This window comes from Botryllus schlosseri, chromosome 15 (genome assembly GCF_051294905.1).
Source record: "Botryllus schlosseri isolate E-star chromosome 15, Bs_hap1, whole genome shotgun sequence".
Classification (NCBI taxonomy): Eukaryota; Metazoa; Chordata; class Ascidiacea; order Stolidobranchia; family Styelidae; genus Botryllus; species Botryllus schlosseri.
Genome location: NC_137250.1, coordinates 1,733,430 through 1,753,132, shown reverse-complemented (window position 1 = coordinate 1,753,132; position 19,703 = coordinate 1,733,430). Strand labels below are relative to the sequence as shown.

General features: G+C 38.2%; 1 protein-coding gene and 2 long non-coding RNA genes across 5 annotated transcripts in view; 2 read left to right on the top strand and 1 right to left on the bottom strand.

Moving 5' to 3' along the window:
* Window positions 1–19,703, top strand: part of LOC145457025 (uncharacterized) — a 335,179-nt gene that overhangs the window by 5,292 nt on the left and 310,184 nt on the right. The gene's annotated exons all lie outside the window — the stretch shown is intronic.
* The window catches only part of LOC145457021 (uncharacterized), a 438,806-nt gene that overhangs the window by 194,908 nt on the left and 224,195 nt on the right, over window positions 1–19,703 (top strand). The gene's annotated exons all lie outside the window — the stretch shown is intronic.
* LOC145457906 (uncharacterized) lies at window positions 2,726–4,900 on the bottom strand. 2 transcript variants are annotated; one of them, XR_013921002.1, is made up of 3 exons: window positions 4,245–4,900; window positions 3,011–3,857; window positions 2,726–2,953 (listed from the first exon to the last, which is right to left on the bottom strand). It is a non-coding gene; the product is annotated as an uncharacterized LOC145457906 (long non-coding RNA). The 2 variants fall into 2 exon arrangements; XR_013921003.1 differs by having other exon boundaries at window positions 2,726–3,584; window positions 3,690–3,857.

Genomic DNA, 19,703 nt, shown 5'->3' with positions numbered 1-19,703 from the left:
ATGTCCTAAATATTCAATTAATTCGGTTACTTTATGTGGCAGCTCATAATTTGAAATCAGCAACGACTTCATTACATTACAAAGTCTTACAGTTTTCGTTACTTCTTGCTCGTTTCTTTACTGCAAAAAGCGTTTATATTCAACTCGTCGCATTTTAGATTGCTTCGAGTCGTGGCGATAGTTATGAATAAGTTAATATTGTGCCTACTGCCCAGTGCACCTATAGATGCGGAATCTACTTAACACGCGCATGGATCGCTTATTTCAAATAAATCGCATAAAGTAATAAACGTGGTGGAGTTGTCAATCTAAAATCACATTCATGACACGAAATGAGTCATCGCCATTTTGAATTTATGATATGTTTATAAACTACATTTGAAAATGCGTGGGCCCCGAAGTCAGGTTATTGCAACAGCTATAAAAAAAAGTAACATAGTGAGTTTAATTAGGTCGATAAAATATTATATATTTTGCGAATACATTTCATCCATATCTACAAATATATCTTGATGCTATCGTGAGCCACTAAAATGTTCTCCGCATGCGATCTGCTAACCGTAGTTTGCTCATCCCTGGTTTTAATCGTAATCTTTCGAGTAAGTTCTGTTGGTAGGCAAGCCCTACCAGAATATATTTTGATAAAGGCAAGAGTAAATCGTTATCGAGCACCTTTCGTTATCAACTTCTTCAGTAACTCAAAATCGGTGACCGATCGCGACCTCTCGGAATAAATGAACAACATGCAATATGAACAGGACATGAAGCTACGATGTCCGATAATTCCTTTCAATTAAAGTAGAAGTATAGCCATTTCCGACCGAGTAAAACGTTACTCGGCATTGCGCTCTCGATAGTAGTGAGAAATGATATTCGTTTACTTTCGATAATATCCAACATACGGACTCATGTCGAGGGCAATTTTTAGAACTCTAATATCGCATAGCCTAACTTTGCAATATTTTTCGATTTATTTAGTCATGTTTTCCTTGCGATAGCCATTCAGCATCGCGAAAATTCATAGTACAATTTAGAATAAACTGCTAACTTTTATCAAGGTCTTTGAAAAGTACTTTTCAACTTTTAACTATCATAACATAGTAAACTTCTACTCAAGTACGAGAAGTAGCGATTGTAAGGTGATTAGAAAATAAGTATTACGGGCCCAGTTTTGCCTAAAACCTAAATCGCAACACGTTATCTGATCCATTCCGAATGACGAGATTAAATATCCCTGAAAAATGAATAATATTCATAATATTCACATTGCTATACATAAAATTTGCTCTGACATTGCCCATAGTGACCATTTAGAATTGGATAGTAAAGGAGTCGAAATTTCTTCGATGCGCCTAGTGCACTAATTCGAGTGCTGAAATCCGAATCGAAAAATTTGTTATAATGATTCGAGTCGAGTAGTAAAATTTAATTAGCGAGCACTGAAATTACAGTAATATAGTTATATCACCGATGCGAAATTTGGTAGCCATTTCCCCGGAATAGTAATCAGTCCGAAACATTATGATAAATGGATAAGGTTGAAGAAATATAAAAATATCATCAATGGCGTATGTATTATGAAACTGGAAATATTGTATTTGCGGTAGCACGCAATTGGTTTCCAATTCGTAATTTCGACCGCATCGGCAGTTTTTTCATAAAAATAACTAAACAAATACTTTGATACTAATTTCAAAATAACGCAAATCTCTTAATGAATGTCCCTTGAATAGTAATTAATCCAAAACATTATCATGCAAGGTCCGAGAAACATAAAAATATCATTAATGTGGTATGCATTGTGAAACAGGCAATATTTTCTTTGCGGTGACCAGGGAATACGTTCTAATTCGTAATTTCAACCCCATCATCATTCTCTCATAATAATGAATTAGCAAATCCTTGGATCCTAATTTCCAAAGTAGCTTAGATATCTTAATGAGCTCTGACTCGCTGTTATCTTCAAACCATGGAATTATTACGAGTATCACCATCGCTCACTGAAGAAAGGGTTGAAATTATATCCGGGGCATATTCCTTGGCCAGGAATTTTATCATGTACGAACTAGACGGGCCGAGCGTTAAAGCAAATACGAAAGCGGAGGCAACCTTACGGCGAGTTAGTGATGAAATCTTCGAGCGACATCGAACTGTCGTAAACGCAATCTCTAAACGTCTCCGATACAGTATTGTTGAAGTCGACGAAAAATATGAAGAATATTCTGCGGAAGAGCGGATGTTCCTGATGATAGCTGACGAAATTTTTAAAGATACCCAAGAGAATTGGGGTCGGATCGTATCTGTGTTCGTGCTCGGTAGCATTCTTGCTCGCAAAAACGAGGATGAGCATCACGGTGATAATATAGAAGGTATCATACAGTCAGTCGGGAATTACATTGGTAGTAGAAGGCGAAAGTGGATAGCGGAAAATGGAGGATGGGTAAGCGATTTTACATGGCCTGATAAGGATTTGGCAATTATCATTTAGCTTGAGGTACTGTGTATCTGCTCTCGAGAGTCCATACCATCTATCGATAATGAAACTTAGCTTGCACTTCACAATTCGGTTTTCAATTTACATTTTGTCATAAGGCACAGTACTTTACATTCCAAGCGCTCCGAACTTTGAATTACCTAGCAAGTACGGTAACTTTCCTCTGCAAGATTAGGAAGGCTTACATTCTTTTGTTTGTTTCAGGACAGTTTTGTAGGATTTTTTGATAACGCAGCTTTCGATGATAGTAAAGTTTGGAAGAGGCTCTTGCTTGTTGGAATTGGACTGACGTCTATTGCAATGGCAATAACAAGATCATAGATAGTCATTTGCCGTACATCATGTAATGTTTTTTAAATAATATATTTCTTCGCCGTTTAATTACATAAATTTTACTGTAGGACGGATGCAGTTTCTTCTGAGATTACATTAAAGATTGCTCCATAAAACCGTCTTTATCTGGAACATTTTCATTTTTCAAATCTATACAGCTACGTAAGGAAATTGCTAGGTTACCTAGAAAACGCCGCAGGTCAAATTTGATCCAATTCCGACCATAGTAGCGACAAGGAGTTATGACAGCTCAAAATGATCCATCTTTCGAAGCCAAATATCGTTGGTTCTCCACGACCAAATATCGTGTTCTATAAATATTGTGTATATGGAACAGATATAAATGTTGCTATTTTATTGTTATTTGCGAAGAATACTTTGCTCAGTAATTAATTTCACGGGGATTCTAAACCTCAATACATACAAGTGAGCAAAGTTACATTAACCTGCGTTAACCTGTAGTGTTATGTAACTACCTACAATTCTATCAAGACGTAGCGGACACGACAAGTAATATGGAGTGAAGGAATAAGGGCGCGAAATTCCAATGTATAGATGCATATTTAGGCGGAATTATCGTCTTACCGGACGAATGCAATTGTTTCCTTAAAGTTTTCCTGTCTACGCCATTCAAGCGCGGTAAGATCAGTTTGAGTTGGCGACATTCAGGATGATATTTCAAGAGGCTCTGAATGATAGTCACATATTCCTCGTCGATTCTTGTTCTATCGCTGTCACTGAGGTCGAATACCTTTAGCTGTTCATTGAATAATTGAATATTAGGCGGTTTAGGTCAATTTCATAAACGAAATCCGAATTAAATTGCTTTATTGAGAACCATGAGAGAGCAGAAAGAACTTACTGTAGTGCATCGCTTGCCCATCTCTTCACTAAGATTCCTGATTTGCATGGAAAGCATCTTGCAATTACTCAGGTTGAATTCTTCAACGCGGGTTTTGTGCAGGATTTCAGTTACTGTTTTGTAGCAGGAGGAAATGTCGGGATTTCTACTCAAATCCAGCGAATGCAGCTAAAACACAGTGTGATGTTCAGATATTTTACGACGCTACAAACCACTCAGTTGCTGTAATAATAATATTTATCGACGACAGAGCAATATTATCAATTTCTCCGCCTCATCGCAAAACTGGTGTAATACAGAAAATAATGAACGTCTATAGGATATCGAAGAAACGGCGGAAACTAGCATTAATATGAATGAGCGATGGAAAATCTTTCACTCATAAGCAAGGACACTTTCATCAGCAGACGTGATCAGGAATGCCTTATTGATGATAAATTCGCTCGCTAAATGCAATGCCATGCCTGACGTTGCTTGGAACTCGCATTAGTTGCAAACTATGCTTGATTATTTCACTAGTAAGAAAACAAAACAGATCTAGCTAAAATGGATCACCTCATGATTACCGAGACCATTGTTCAACGACGTTAATGAATGTTCATCCAATTCGCAAGCTGAAAGTCGAACTGCCTTCGTGTTATGCCTTTTCGCGAAACGTCCGATTTCTTGAAATCCTACCGGTTCCAAATCCGTATTGTAACTTAGATCGAGTTTATCAACCTACAAAATACAGCAAATTATTCTGAAAACGACACACAAAATTGCGGAAACGAGTGGCTACCTCGATTTCACCAAAACATTCAAAAGCATGAATTTCCTCCGGTGTGAGGTCGCATCCTCTCATCACAAGAGTAACCGCTCTGTCTTTACAAAATAAGGGCGGCAGTGCAGCCATACACTCTTCATCCAGACGATTATAACTGATGTCGAGATATTGGGGCTAAACGAATATGGGAAACTGACAACTTACGACCAGAATTAATCGGGGATGAAGACAAACATTACAAACTTATAACAGAGAAATGTTGATTAGCCAGTCACGTCATAATAGTTTGGCGAAATGTTCTGAGATTAAAATAGAATTTCTGTGATTCGTCTCAAATGGACTCTTTGCAAGCAGTCATAAAGAATGTGACTATTGACCACTACTGAACAACAATCGCTCAAGACAAGATCCATATACCTTACTGTTTTTGACCTGCATGGCGACGAAATCCTTTGACTGCAAGTGCGAGTTCACAAGTGACAAATAGGTTAGATCGCTTGAAATAATAGTCCCGAGTTGCGTAAAGTTGATGTTTTCGCCGTAGCTGAGATCGAGTTTTTGCAATTTAACCTATGGGAATGAGGTAATAAAAGTCTCATATCGAAAGGATTTATACTAGATTAGTGTCCGGATATTTTCATCGCCAATACCTGATGCTGTCTGATAAGTTGGCTCAAAACGATCAGAAAATCGTTAGATCCGCTACTTTCTTCCAGGTTAAGTTCCGTCGAGCCACACTTCTTCATCAACTCGCAGATGGCTGGCAGGAGTTTGTCAATGCCATCGTGGGCTGTGACGCTGACTTTTTTTATTTGGACCTGGACGAGTGCAAAACTTTCCCCCATAAAACAGTAATTGAGGTGATGAATAATTAAACCCTCATCAACTCTCACTAGTCTAGTATGACTATTGCGATAAATGGCGACACCGGTGCGCGATTGAGCATTGTTCGGTACGATACCTTCAATTCACGCGTAGTAACAATATTAATATGAAACAATGCGGTCATGATGAAGGTTTTTTTAAAGCCCGCTATGTATATTATACGGATAAACATGCTTAAATTGAACGTGGGTTTATAATGCTCAGTGACTGTGAGCGGTATGTGTAAATGTGTTTACCTCAAATTCAAATTCGCGAATTTGGTCCAATATCATCTTTACAAGGTTTTCATTGAGATGGCATTGGCAGAATTCTAACTCGTACATGCGAGATTTCTCCATGAGACCATTCACGATATTCTTTACATCCAATTCAGTCGTAGTTTTATGATAGATCCCACAAGGAATTTCAACTTCATCATGATCCATAAGTATTGATTGATGGTACATCCTGTTATCACCTTTAGCATATGTGAATCATAAATAATTCATGATCAGGAAATAAAATTAATATTAATTCTAATCAACCTCCAATGTGATTTTTGTGTCGGACTATTTCAATATTTCGATAAGTCGGATAAAATGATGATACGTGACATATATACTCAAGCAAGAAACCGCTCCAGTACCAACACCACCACGTATGCCAATAACATATGACTGAATCATGGTAGTTTGCAGAGTTTAGTCAGCCATTGTACAGTTTATGCGCTATGAGAATATCGAGTTAATCCAATTACACCATCATAAAATTTATTCAAGAGTCAAAATTATATTATTTTTCAGTATTGTATGGCCGAAATTATTAGAAATAAACATCCAAAAAGTTTAAGCTTCGGTTTTTACTTTATGAGAATAATTTTATATACTTTATTATAGTCATGGTAGGGTGCTTGTAATAACGAAGGTGTTTTTAACAACAAGCTATCAATAACTTCACAAATGACACAAGCTAATTGATAAATTTTGAAATTGCCTGTAAGATATTAAGCTAATTATCAGAATCGACGGCGATAAAACTATTTTACTTGAGTAATATTTATCGCTACATAAATATCGTTATGCCATTGATACGATGTAAATAGTTATCTCGTGCGGCGTCCGTTGCGTGTCGTCACCCTTCGTACACCGTCGAGGAATAAGCTACCCGGTGCCGTTGACTTGTGATTATTTGTCGTAGACTTAAGTTGTGATATTGCAAATTTTGAGGTTCTAAGATGGGTCCGTTCGGGTAAAAAGGAGCCCACGAATGCAATAAAGAGACAATTCTGAGGCTGCCGCCCGCCCCGCTCGGGGTTCGGGGCAATAAAAGGGATTAAATAGGGTGTACGAAGGGTGTACGACGGTGTACGAAGGGTGACGACACGCAACGGACGCCGCACGAGATAACTATTTACATCGTATCAATGGCATAACGATATTTATGTAGCGATAAATATTACTCAAGTAAAATAGTTTTATCGCCGTCGATTCTGATAATTAGCTTAATATCTTACAGGCAATTTCAAAATTTATCAATTAGCTTGTGTCATTTGTGAAGTTATTGATAGCTTGTTGTTAAAAACACCTTCGTTATTACAAGCACCCTACCATGACTATAATAAAGTATATAAAATTATTCTCATAAAGTAAAAACCGAAGCTTAAACTTTTTGGATGTTTATTTCTAATAATTTCGGCCATACAATACTGAAAAATAATATAATTTTGACTCTTGAATAAATTTTATGATGGTGTAATTGGATTAACTCGATATTCTCATAGCGCATAAACTGTACAATGGCTGACTAAACTCTGCAAACTACCATGATTCAGTCATATGTTATTGGCATACGTGGTGGTGTTGGTACTGGAGCGGTTTCTTGCTTGAGTATATATGTCACGTATCATCATTTTATCCGACTTATCGAAATATTGAAATAGTCCGACACAAAAATCACATTGGAGGTTGATTAGAATTAATATTAATTTTATTTCCTGATCATGAATTATTTATGATTCACATATGCTAAAGGTGATAACAGGATGTACCATCAATCAATACTTATGGATCATGATGAAGTTGAAATTCCTTGTGGGATCTATCATAAAACTACGACTGAATTGGATGTAAAGAATATCGTGAATGGTCTCATGGAGAAATCTCGCATGTACGAGTTAGAATTCCGCCAATGCCATCTCAATGAAAACCTTGTAAAGATGATATTGGACCAAATTCGCGAATTTGAATTTGAGGTAAACACATTTACACATACCGCTCACAGTCACTGAGCATTATAAACCCACGTTCAATTTAAGCATGTTTATCCGTATAATATACATAGCGGGCTTTAAAAAAACCTTCATCATGACCGCATTGTTTCATATTAATATTGTTACTACGCGTGAATTGAAGGTATCGTACCGAACAATGCTCAATCGCGCACCGGTGTCGCCATTTATCGCAATAGTCATACTAGACTAGTGAGAGTTGATGAGGGTTTAATTATTCATCACCTCAATTACTGTTTTATGGGGGAAAGTTTTGCACTCGTCCAGGTCCAAATAAAAAAAGTCAGCGTCACAGCCCACGATGGCATTGACAAACTCCTGCCAGCCATCTGCGAGTTGATGAAGAAGTGTGGCTCGACGGAACTTAACCTGGAAGAAAGTAGCGGATCTAACGATTTTCTGATCGTTTTGAGCCAACTTATCAGACAGCATCAGGTATTGGCGATGAAAATATCCGGACACTAATCTAGTATAAATCCTTTCGATATGAGACTTTTATTACCTCATTCCCATAGGTTAAATTGCAAAAACTCGATCTCAGCTACGGCGAAAACATCAACTTTACGCAACTCGGGACTATTATTTCAAGCGATCTAACCTATTTGTCACTTGTGAACTCGCACTTGCAGTCAAAGGATTTCGTCGCCATGCAGGTCAAAAACAGTAAGGTATATGGATCTTGTCTTGAGCGATTGTTGTTCAGTAGTGGTCAATAGTCACATTCTTTATGACTGCTTGCAAAGAGTCCATTTGAGACGAATCACAGAAATTCTATTTTAATCTCAGAACATTTCGCCAAACTATTATGACGTGACTGGCTAATCAACATTTCTCTGTTATAAGTTTGTAATGTTTGTCTTCATCCCCGATTAATTCTGGTCGTAAGTTGTCAGTTTCCCATATTCGTTTAGCCCCAATATCTCGACATCAGTTATAATCGTCTGGATGAAGAGTGTATGGCTGCACTGCCGCCCTTATTTTGTAAAGACAGAGCGGTTACTCTTGTGATGAGAGGATGCGACCTCACACCGGAGGAAATTCATGCTTTTGAATGTTTTGGTGAAATCGAGGTAGCCACTCGTTTCCGCAATTTTGTGTGTCGTTTTCAGAATAATTTGCTGTATTTTGTAGGTTGATAAACTCGATCTAAGTTACAATACGGATTTGGAACCGGTAGGATTTCAAGAAATCGGACGTTTCGCGAAAAGGCATAACACGAAGGCAGTTCGACTTTCAGCTTGCGAATTGGATGAACATTCATTAACGTCGTTGAACAATGGTCTCGGTAATCATGAGGTGATCCATTTTAGCTAGATCTGTTTTGTTTTCTTACTAGTGAAATAATCAAGCATAGTTTGCAACTAATGCGAGTTCCAAGCAACGTCAGGCATGGCATTGCATTTAGCGAGCGAATTTATCATCAATAAGGCATTCCTGATCACGTCTGCTGATGAAAGTGTCCTTGCTTATGAGTGAAAGATTTTCCATCGCTCATTCATATTAATGCTAGTTTCCGCCGTTTCTTCGATATCCTATAGACGTTCATTATTTTCTGTATTACACCAGTTTTGCGATGAGGCGGAGAAATTGATAATATTGCTCTGTCGTCGATAAATATTATTATTACAGCTACTGAGTGGTTTGTAGCGTCGTAAAATATCTGAACATCACACTGTGTTTTAGCTGCATTCGCTGGATTTGAGTAGAAATCCCGACATTTCCTCCTGCTACAAAACAGTAACTGAAATCCTGCACAAAACCCGCGTTGAAGAATTCAACCTGAGTAATTGCAAGATGCTTTCCATGCAAATCAGGAATCTTAGTGAAGAGATGGGCAAGCGATGCACTACAGTAAGTTCTTTCTGCTCTCTCATGGTTCTCAATAAAGCAATTTAATTCGGATTTCGTTTATGAAATTGACCTAAACCGCCTAATATTCAATTATTCAATGAACAGCTAAAGGTATTCGACCTCACTGACAGCGATAGAACAAGAATCGACGAGGAATATGTGACTATCATTCAGAGCCTCTTGAAATATCATCCTGAATGTCGCCAACTCAAACTGATCTTACCGCGCTTGATGGCGTAGACAGGAAAACTTTAAGGAAACAATTGCATTCGTCCGGTAAGACGATAATTCCGCCTAAATATGCATCTATACATTGGAATTTCGCGCCCTTATTCCTTCACTCCATATTACTTGTCGTGTCCGCTACGTCTTGATAGAATTGTAGGTAGTTACATAACACTACAGGTTAACGCAGGTTAATGTAACTTTGCTCACTTGTATGTATTGAGGTTTAGAATCCCCGTGAAATTAATTACTGAGCAAAGTATTCTTCGCAAATAACAATAAAATAGCAACATTTATATCTGTTCCATATACACAATATTTATAGAACACGATATTTGGTCGTGGAGAACCAACGATATTTGGCTTCGAAAGATGGATCATTTTGAGCTGTCATAACTCCTTGTCGCTACTATGGTCGGAATTGGATCAAATTTGACCTGCGGCGTTTTCTAGATAACCTAGCAATTTCCTTACGTAGCTGTATAGATTTGAAAAATGAAAATGTTCCAGATAAAGACGGTTTTATGGAGCAATCTTTAATGTAATCTCAGAAGAAACTGCATCCGTCCTACAGTAAAATTTATGTAATTAAACGGCGAAGAAATATATTATTTAAAAAACATTACATGATGTACGGCAAATGACTATCTATGATCTTGTTATTGCCATTGCAATAGACGTCAGTCCAATTCCAACAAGCAAGAGCCTCTTCCAAACTTTACTATCATCGAAAGCTGCGTTATCAAAAAATCCTACAAAACTGTCCTGAAACAAACAAAAGAATGTAAGCCTTCCTAATCTTGCAGAGGAAAGTTACCGTACTTGCTAGGTAATTCAAAGTTCGGAGCGCTTGGAATGTAAAGTACTGTGCCTTATGACAAAATGTAAATTGAAAACCGAATTGTGAAGTGCAAGCTAAGTTTCATTATCGATAGATGGTATGGACTCTCGAGAGCAGATACACAGTACCTCAAGCTAAATGATAATTGCCAAATCCTTATCAGGCCATGTAAAATCGCTTACCCATCCTCCATTTTCCGCTATCCACTTTCGCCTTCTACTACCAATGTAATTCCCGACTGACTGTATGATACCTTCTATATTATCACCGTGATGCTCATCCTCGTTTTTGCGAGCAAGAATGCTACCGAGCACGAACACAGATACGATCCGACCCCAATTCTCTTGGGTATCTTTAAAAATTTCGTCAGCTATCATCAGGAACATCCGCTCTTCCGCAGAATATTCTTCATATTTTTCGTCGACTTCAACAATACTGTATCGGAGACGTTTAGAGATTGCGTTTACGACAGTTCGATGTCGCTCGAAGATTTCATCACTAACTCGCCGTAAGGTTGCCTCCGCTTTCGTATTTGCTTTAACGCTCGGCCCGTCTAGTTCGTACATGATAAAATTCCTGGCCAAGGAATATGCCCCGGATATAATTTCAACCCTTTCTTCAGTGAGCGATGGTGATACTCGTAATAATTCCATGGTTTGAAGATAACAGCGAGTCAGAGCTCATTCAGATATCTAAGCTACTTTGGAAATTAGGATCCAAGGATTTGCTAATTCATTATTATGAGAGAATGATGATGGGGTTGAAATTACGAATTAGAACGTATTCCCTGGTCACCGCAAAGAAAATATTGCCTGTTTCACAATGCATACCACATTAATGATATTTTTATGTTTCTCGGACCTTGCATGATAATGTTTTGGATTAATTACTATTCAAGGGACATTCATTAAGAGATTTGCGTTATTTTGAAGTTAGTATCAAAGTATTTGTTTAGTTATTTTTATGAAAAAACTGCCGATGCGGTCGAAATTACGAATTGGAAACCAATTGCGTGCTACCGCAAATACAATATTTCCAGTTTCATAATACATACGCCATTGATGATATTTTTATATTTCTTCAACCTTATCCATTTATCATAATGTTTCGGACTGATTACTATTCCGGGGAAATGGCTACCAAATTTCGTATCGGTGATATAACTATATTACTGTAATTTCAGTGCTCGCTAATTAAATTTTACTACTCGACTCGAATCATTATAACAAATTTTTCGATTCGGATTTCAGCACTCGAATTAGTGCACTAGGCGCATCGAAGAAATTTCGACTCCTTTACTATCCAATTCTAAATGGTCACTATGGGCAATGTCAGAGCAAATTTTATGTATAGCAATGTGAATATTATGAATATTATTCATTTTTCAGGGATATTTAATCTCGTCATTCGGAATGGATCAGATAACGTGTTGCGATTTAGGTTTTAGGCAAAACTGGGCCCGTAATACTTATTTTCTAATCACCTTACAATCGCTACTTCTCGTACTTGAGTAGAAGTTTACTATGTTATGATAGTTAAAAGTTGAAAAGTACTTTTCAAAGACCTTGATAAAAGTTAGCAGTTTATTCTAAATTGTACTATGAATTTTCGCGATGCTGAATGGCTATCGCAAGGAAAACATGACTAAATAAATCGAAAAATATTGCAAAGTTAGGCTATGCGATATTAGAGTTCTAAAAATTGCCCTCGACATGAGTCCGTATGTTGGATATCATCGAAAGTAAACGAATGTCATTTCTCACTACTATCGAGAGCGCAATGCCGAGTAACGTTTTACTCGGTCGGAAATGGCTATACTTCTACTTTAATTGAAAGGAATTATCGGACATCGTAGCTTCATGTCCTGTTCATATTGCATGTTGTTCATTTATTCCGAGAGGTCGCGATCGGTCACCGATTTTGAGTTACTGAAGAAGTTGATAACGAAAGGTGCTCGATAACGATTTACTCTTGCCTTTATCAAAATATATTCTGGTAGGGCTTGCCTACCAACAGAACTTACTCGAAAGATTACGATTAAAACCAGGGATGAGCAAACTACGGTTAGCAGATCGCATGCGGAGAACATTTTAGTGGCTCACGATAGCATCAAGATATATTTGTAGATATGGATGAAATGTATTCGCAAAATATATAATATTTTATCGACCTAATTAAACTCACTATGTTACTTTTTTTTATAGCTGTTGCAATAACCTGACTTCGGGGCCCACGCATTTTCAAATGTAGTTTATAAACATATCATAAATTCAAAATGGCGATGACTCATTTCGTGTCATTAATGTGATTTTAGATTGACAACTCCACCACGTTTATTACTTTATGCGATTTATTTGAAATAAGCGATCCATGCGCGTGTTAAGTCGATTCCGCATCTATAGGTGCACTGGGCAGTAGGCACAATATTAACTTATTCATAACTATCGCCACGACTCGAAGCAATCTAAAATGCGACGAGTTGAATATAAACGCTTTTTGCAGTAAAGAAACGAGCAAGAAGTAACGAAAACTGTAAGACTTTGTAATGTAATGAAGTCGTTGCTGATTTCAAATTATGAGCTGCCACATAAAGTAACCGAATTAATTGAATATTTAGGACATCGGTAAATTACGTTCGTCTACACGGAAGAACGTGCAGAATGCATGTTTTACATAGTAAGACATTAGCTGACGGGTAGGTAAAGGTTGCTTGGTTATGATGCTGGCAGCAGGTAGCATCAGCAAATCTATAACCAGATTGTCGTGCAGTTCTAAGAATCTGTACAATCCACTTCTTCACTAATTTCCGCAAATTGGTTATTGAGGATAAGCAGCTTATAAAACTCGCTAAATTTTTATGACGTTATAACGAATACGTTATCGTGAAATCAATGCTTGATTTGTTCTAAATATATAGGCTAGTTATTATCTCCATGTCCTCGCCTACGCGTTTTGGCTCATCATCCTAAATAGGCTATAGTGCGTAACGCGAATGGATTCATATGTTGCATTCGACTCTTGAGCCAAAACAAGCCGCAGGCATTTTAGTTGCAATTAAATTACCCTTGTTTTCGACCTACAAAAAATATGCTGGTATTAGATTGAAGACCAATGTGTCAGCCGTTGGGAGTTTATCGCATTGGCGGGCGACGATGACACTACAAATAACAACTGTACGTGTGCACAGGTTCGTGTTACCACATATTGTAGTGTTGCGACATAGGCCGGACGCATCAGTCCAAATCCTGAAAGCGAGAAAAGGCGCTCTGATCTTATTTGATGCGGAATTTAACCCCACGGAATCTCAAGTTCGTGTCCACTGGACTGACAGCTGTGTCATAGATGTCTGCGGAAAAGAGCTCATTCGATTTATTGGGGTCGTCAATATTCAACGATAATCGGGCTACATAATTGTGCGCGGGTCGCATTGTTAAATGCGAATTGGTTAGCATCCAGCTACACATACTGCGCTAAATCGATAAAGCATCAATGCTAGTTGAATATGCTCGTTTGTACGTCTATAATGTTGATGGCACACCCGTCGCTTATTATTGCTAATGATTTACAGAGCCACTTACATTGATCGTTCGTTGTACGTCTGTAATGGTACTGGTACACTCGTCGCCTAGCCTTACAATTGAGAGCGCGGGCTCGGAAGCGTACGGTAGTCATCTCTAATTTAATGGTAGCTTTCTTGAGGCCGGAAAATGGACCTGAATCCTTTTCTGAGGTCAATAGGGACCATTATCATGTGGATATCCCGAAAAATATATGGTGATTGTCGCACCAATAACAAATGTGTTTTCAATGCTTGTGCCTTATTAGACAACCTTTTTTTAAAAGCTTCAATACAGACAGGGATTGGCAGCGAGCGCGATAGTGTAATGGTTAAGGTTCTGTTCTACAAGTCGTAGGGTCCTCGGTTCGAGTCAGGGAGAGGAGCCGTTTTCATTCGGCATTAAAGGTTCAGTACGGACGGAATTTCTCAGCGAGCGCGGTAGTGTAATGGTTACAGTTGTGATTCCAGGAGAAGGCATGTTTTCATATCTGAGTCGGGAGGTCCTCGGTTCAATTCCCGGAGAGTAACCGTTCTCATAATCCACAGAAATTCGAGACAGAAAAAAATATTGAAAAACAAAATACGCGGGATTATTTAAATTTGAAAGTGGGCGTGGCTGGACACGTGGCGATCGCTCATTGGCTGCCTATAATCGGCCTATATCTACTACTCGCGACGCTCCGGTGTACTGAAATCTTTTCCGCGCTTGGCCCGATTAACCTTCGTTTTATGGTTATTTTTCGGTGTATAGTCTGAATTTCGTATGGGAGAATTCTCTCATCAACAGTCATAACCTTCCATACCATCAAACTATATGTAAGAATTGCTAACTTTCTGGTTTCCTTGTGTGCTATGACGATATAAGGGGGCACGAAATATTCCCTGTCATAAAGGGGAGCGTGTTTAGAAAAAGTTAGAGAACCAGTGGCCTAAACTAAATCCTAATATTTCAAAAATGGATGAACAGCAACTAAACTCTTCTGAAACCTGTGCTGATCCATTTCCTACACCACGGTCAAAGTTTTTCTTAATCTCTGACCAGTACCGAGGCTTGTTGCAACAATAGCAGAAAAAAATCAAGTTTCAAACTGAAGCTTCATCAAACTTTATCATGCATTTGTAGTGATGTATCCCAGTCTTGGCCTAATTTACTGGGGCCAAAAAATTTCGCACCCCACTTTTCATCAAATGCAATCGAACAGTTTCCGAGCAAGTGAAAATGTATATGCGAACCAAAATATTGTAATTCTTAGTTATCATGAGATTCTCTACTTTTGCATTTATTTTAATTTTACGCACCTTATCGGTATCATCCTTATCGCTGACGCCTTACCAATTACATTTCATTATCCTGACTCAGCTCTGAGTAGCCTAATCGTTCGACTCAGCTCTACATTTCATTTACTATCCTGTAGCCTATTCCCTGTTAGTCGCTCAAACCTTTGGTTCTTAACAGTCGCTTGAAACACTTTTCTGTGCTTGTAGTTTTCAGTACTCATGATTAGGAATAGTTCGAATACGTTCGAGTTCTTTTAATTGAAGGGTATTCTACATATCAGTAATGAAACATGAATAGCTCGAGATTGTTGCAAATTACGTCGGTACGGTTGTCAAAGAACACCTCTTTACTGAATCAATTACCTGTTTGAAATTAATTGTATTTGTAATTATAATTGTAATTATTACATATTTAGCAGTAATTGTAATTGTAATTTGACATTTATAGCATTGAGTAATTTTAATTGTAATGTAATTTAACATGCAAGGAAGTAATTATAATTGTAATTGAATTGAAATATTGTAATTGATCCAACTCTGATTCTGATCCTGATGTAAATGTACTAACAAGTTGCTGCAATATTGATAAATTAAGTGCAAAGAGCCATATATGCCTCGCGACCAATAGCTTCCCGACCACTGACTCATAAGATACAGTCCCGATGTATAAAACTACTTTATATTCAAATGGAATCATTATCGTTCTACCTACATCGACGACAAAGAGGCAGCTAAACTGATTCATATTTACCGTCCCTGCACAATCGATCCCTGTATTTCTCCAAGTCCAAGGGAAGAACACAAAGTAGTGCCCGGAGCGTACTTTTTCCTCTACACAGCGTTATATTACGATCATCACTTGTGGCATGCGTTGGCTGCGTTGGCTCATCCGTTCCATCACTGTGAAAATATTCATTCATAACTGTATATATCATAACCCCGGGGTCACCGACTCAAAACGGGTATCGGGCCACCCCACTTTTCTAAATTGGTAGAGGCCGCGGGCCGCATGAGTCCATTATCAAGATAAAAATGGGTAACGCAGTTTAACAGCCACTTTTTGATAACTCTACGTCATGAGTAGTCATTTTATGAATAGTCACAAGATTCGGTTTCTAGTCATATTCTTGAGTGAATGTCGTCATTAATGTTAGTATGGTTTAACATAATTCTATCAAATATTTATACTTTCTTAGCCCATGTTATCAAATTCACCAGTAGAGTTGATGCAGTGGGTGACTTCGAGAATTTAGAGTCGTTAATAACGCAGTGCTACATCTTTGGGTGGGTCAATTGCCATTCGTCCCCTTTGTTGGATGCTGTTATTTGTTGACATTCCATTAGGATTGTCGATTTAGTGTGAATATATTGGATTCGCCTAAACTTACGCCTACCAGAGAAAAATTTCCGTCGTGATGAGAATACGATCACTGATCAGTATTTGTTTATTGTTGCATCATTTTCATGCTGTTCGTATCCATAGGCCTACTGTGGGGCGAATATTTCATTAATGTTGTGTGTTGTGTTCTCGGTTATTTATAACCGAATATGTACTCGTTAGCGTTTGTTATGTACTGTTGCTACCGTATCTTGTCCGTATACTAGTTGTTTGTTTTTGTTATTATTACGTCATACAGAAATAATTTCGAATTTGATTCACCCTATCACTGACGATCGCTACTGATGAGAGTCAGTTAAAAAGCGTTTAGCGAATAAATTACCAATATGAAGTTATTGTTTCGAGTTATATTTGAATCAAAAATCAATTTGCATTGAACCGAGCGTAGCGCGAAGAAAATTTCAAGTATAATTAGAACCTCTCATTAATTAGGTAGTGAATTCGTAAATGCAATTTGCATATTAGCGGCTGCCAATACATACCAATCGACATTAGTGTCGACAAGCGGATAATTTTCTTACTGGGAAACTATCTCTTTGTAAAGTCTCATAATATTGGGAAACTGATGTCGTTTTCTGAGCGTCTCGGTCTAGGTGACCCACGAAACCGATTAAGTTTGCTATTACTTCTTCATGAAGGGGAGAGTCGGTTATAAAAGAATCGGTTATGGTATATTAGTAAACCTTGGTTGGAGTTATTGTTTCGAGTTATATTTGAATCAAAAATCAATTCGCATTGAACCGAGCGTAGTGCGAAGAAAATTTCAAGTATAATTAGAACCTCTCATTAATTAGGTAGTGAATTCGTAAATTCAATTTGCATATTAGCGGCCGCCAATACATGCCAATCGACATAAGTGTCGACGGCCGGATAATTTTCTTACTGGGAAACCATCTCTTTGTAAAGCCTCATAATATTGGGAAACTGATGTCGTTTTCTGAGCGTCTCGGTCTAGGTGACCCAAGAAACCGATTAACTTTGCTATTACTTCTTCATGAAGTGGAGAGGCGGTTATAAAAGAATCGGTTATGGTTTATCAGTAAACCTTGGTTGGTTCGTTAATATGGTAAGTCGATAGGCCGGTGGCTTGTGGATGAAAAATAGTGCCGGAATGGTTATTGGACAACACCTATACGGCGACAAATGACGTCATGTCGATAAGCATTGCCTGTGGAAGCGTTCAGTCAATTCGCAGTTATAGTAAACCTGTTGACGCCTCTGTACAGCAGATGGATGGCAGTGACCGTCATGCATTATAGGTACGCAGTTTCAACTCTTTCACATGACTTGACTTCACTCGAGTTACTTCGAAAGAATGACTTTACTTAACTCGTCCTTTCAGAAAAGCTGAATAACTTGTGACCGAAAGAAAAAATTTCTAGTCAATTTGAAGTCATCAAGTGATCTGTGTCGACTAAATATCACTGTACCTATTGAATTTACGTTGTCCGAGTCCGCGATAAGATGGTCATTCAAATGTCTTTGCCAATTTACGTGCAGTGCGATTTATTGAGCCTCCATTGTTATATCACAAATGAATCAACCACAGACGAATGGATCAGAATTTACGTTGTCTTCAAACTGTTAGTTAGTAATCAATCCCTATACCTCTGTTTTATAGACTGCTCAGTGCTCACTTTAATGAACCTCTGGTATGATTTAAACCGAACGAATACAGTTCATACGTTTTCATTACTCATAATTAGGGCGATTTTTTACCTATAAAACGGAAGATTTTGACCTAAAAAATCATACTTCTGATATTTTGACCTTAATGAAGCGAAACTGCCTCGTGATTTTCCGATTTTTAAAAAAAGAATACAGATTAGGTTATCTACTATTTTGAGGCTTTGCGTACCCCCCGAAAAATCTTCGCGGATCCATTGTTGAGTACCACTAGCTTAGAGGAAGAATCAACCTAGTATCATTGCCGCAAAAGCTTTTATCAGCACATTGGCTGTCACGGGCTACCAAGTTTAACGTTCCATTGCCTTGTTTGAGGAGTTTTCTGGCCGTATCACAAAGGATAAGCAGCATCGGCAATTTGCATTTCGAGTTTTTGCGGACCAACGCGAATAAGCTCCCTAACATCATGAAGCTGACCTTACTTCGGAACGGCAATTGCTATTGGTCATCAAGACACCCCTTTCACTGTTCAACTAATGGCCTCGTAAGTAGTGGAATTGCCCGGCGGTGATGTGGGAATATAAAAGATAAACAAAGATTTTGTGATTCGTAAAATATAATAAACAATTGAACACTTACTGAATTGAAAATGCTGCATTTTGGAGTCACAAACACTGCATTTTGACCTGTGTGACACGCTGAAAGCGCCCGATATCGTTTCGCAAAATATAATAAATAAGCAGAGACAGGAAATTCGGAAATACGACCTGTTGTGCAAGAGGATTTGTTTTCGAGCGCGACGTATATATCGTGTGACAAATGACTCTGGCATCCTGCGCGCTCACATCCTGAATTGTTTCTTGTGCAGCTGGATGTTTTGTGCTACATCGATTATGACACTAGTTCAGTCAGTGCTATTACATTCAGCAGTATTTAGTATTCAGCAGCGACACGAAAAGCGTGAGCTACATATTCGGCGTGAAACATAGGAATTACTCGCATGGTAATATTTTGGTAAATAATCCGGCGCAGAGCCGGCGTAGCCGCCGATTTGAAAACCAATCAGAACCCCGCTCACAAGCTAACACTTCAATGTGAAATATATTGCAAACCCCACCATCGCTGATAAGATAATGTCTCGGACATAACCATCTTTAGTGACTTGGTGTTACAGACATACCGATCGCTCACGCGGTGAAATTTTAGTAATCAGTTTGTCACAGAACTTGATTTCGCCCGTAAGATTTAATAAATACCGACTAACAGAACCACCAGTGTGGGTAACTTTAATAGCAATAAATTGTCACTTATTTTCGTC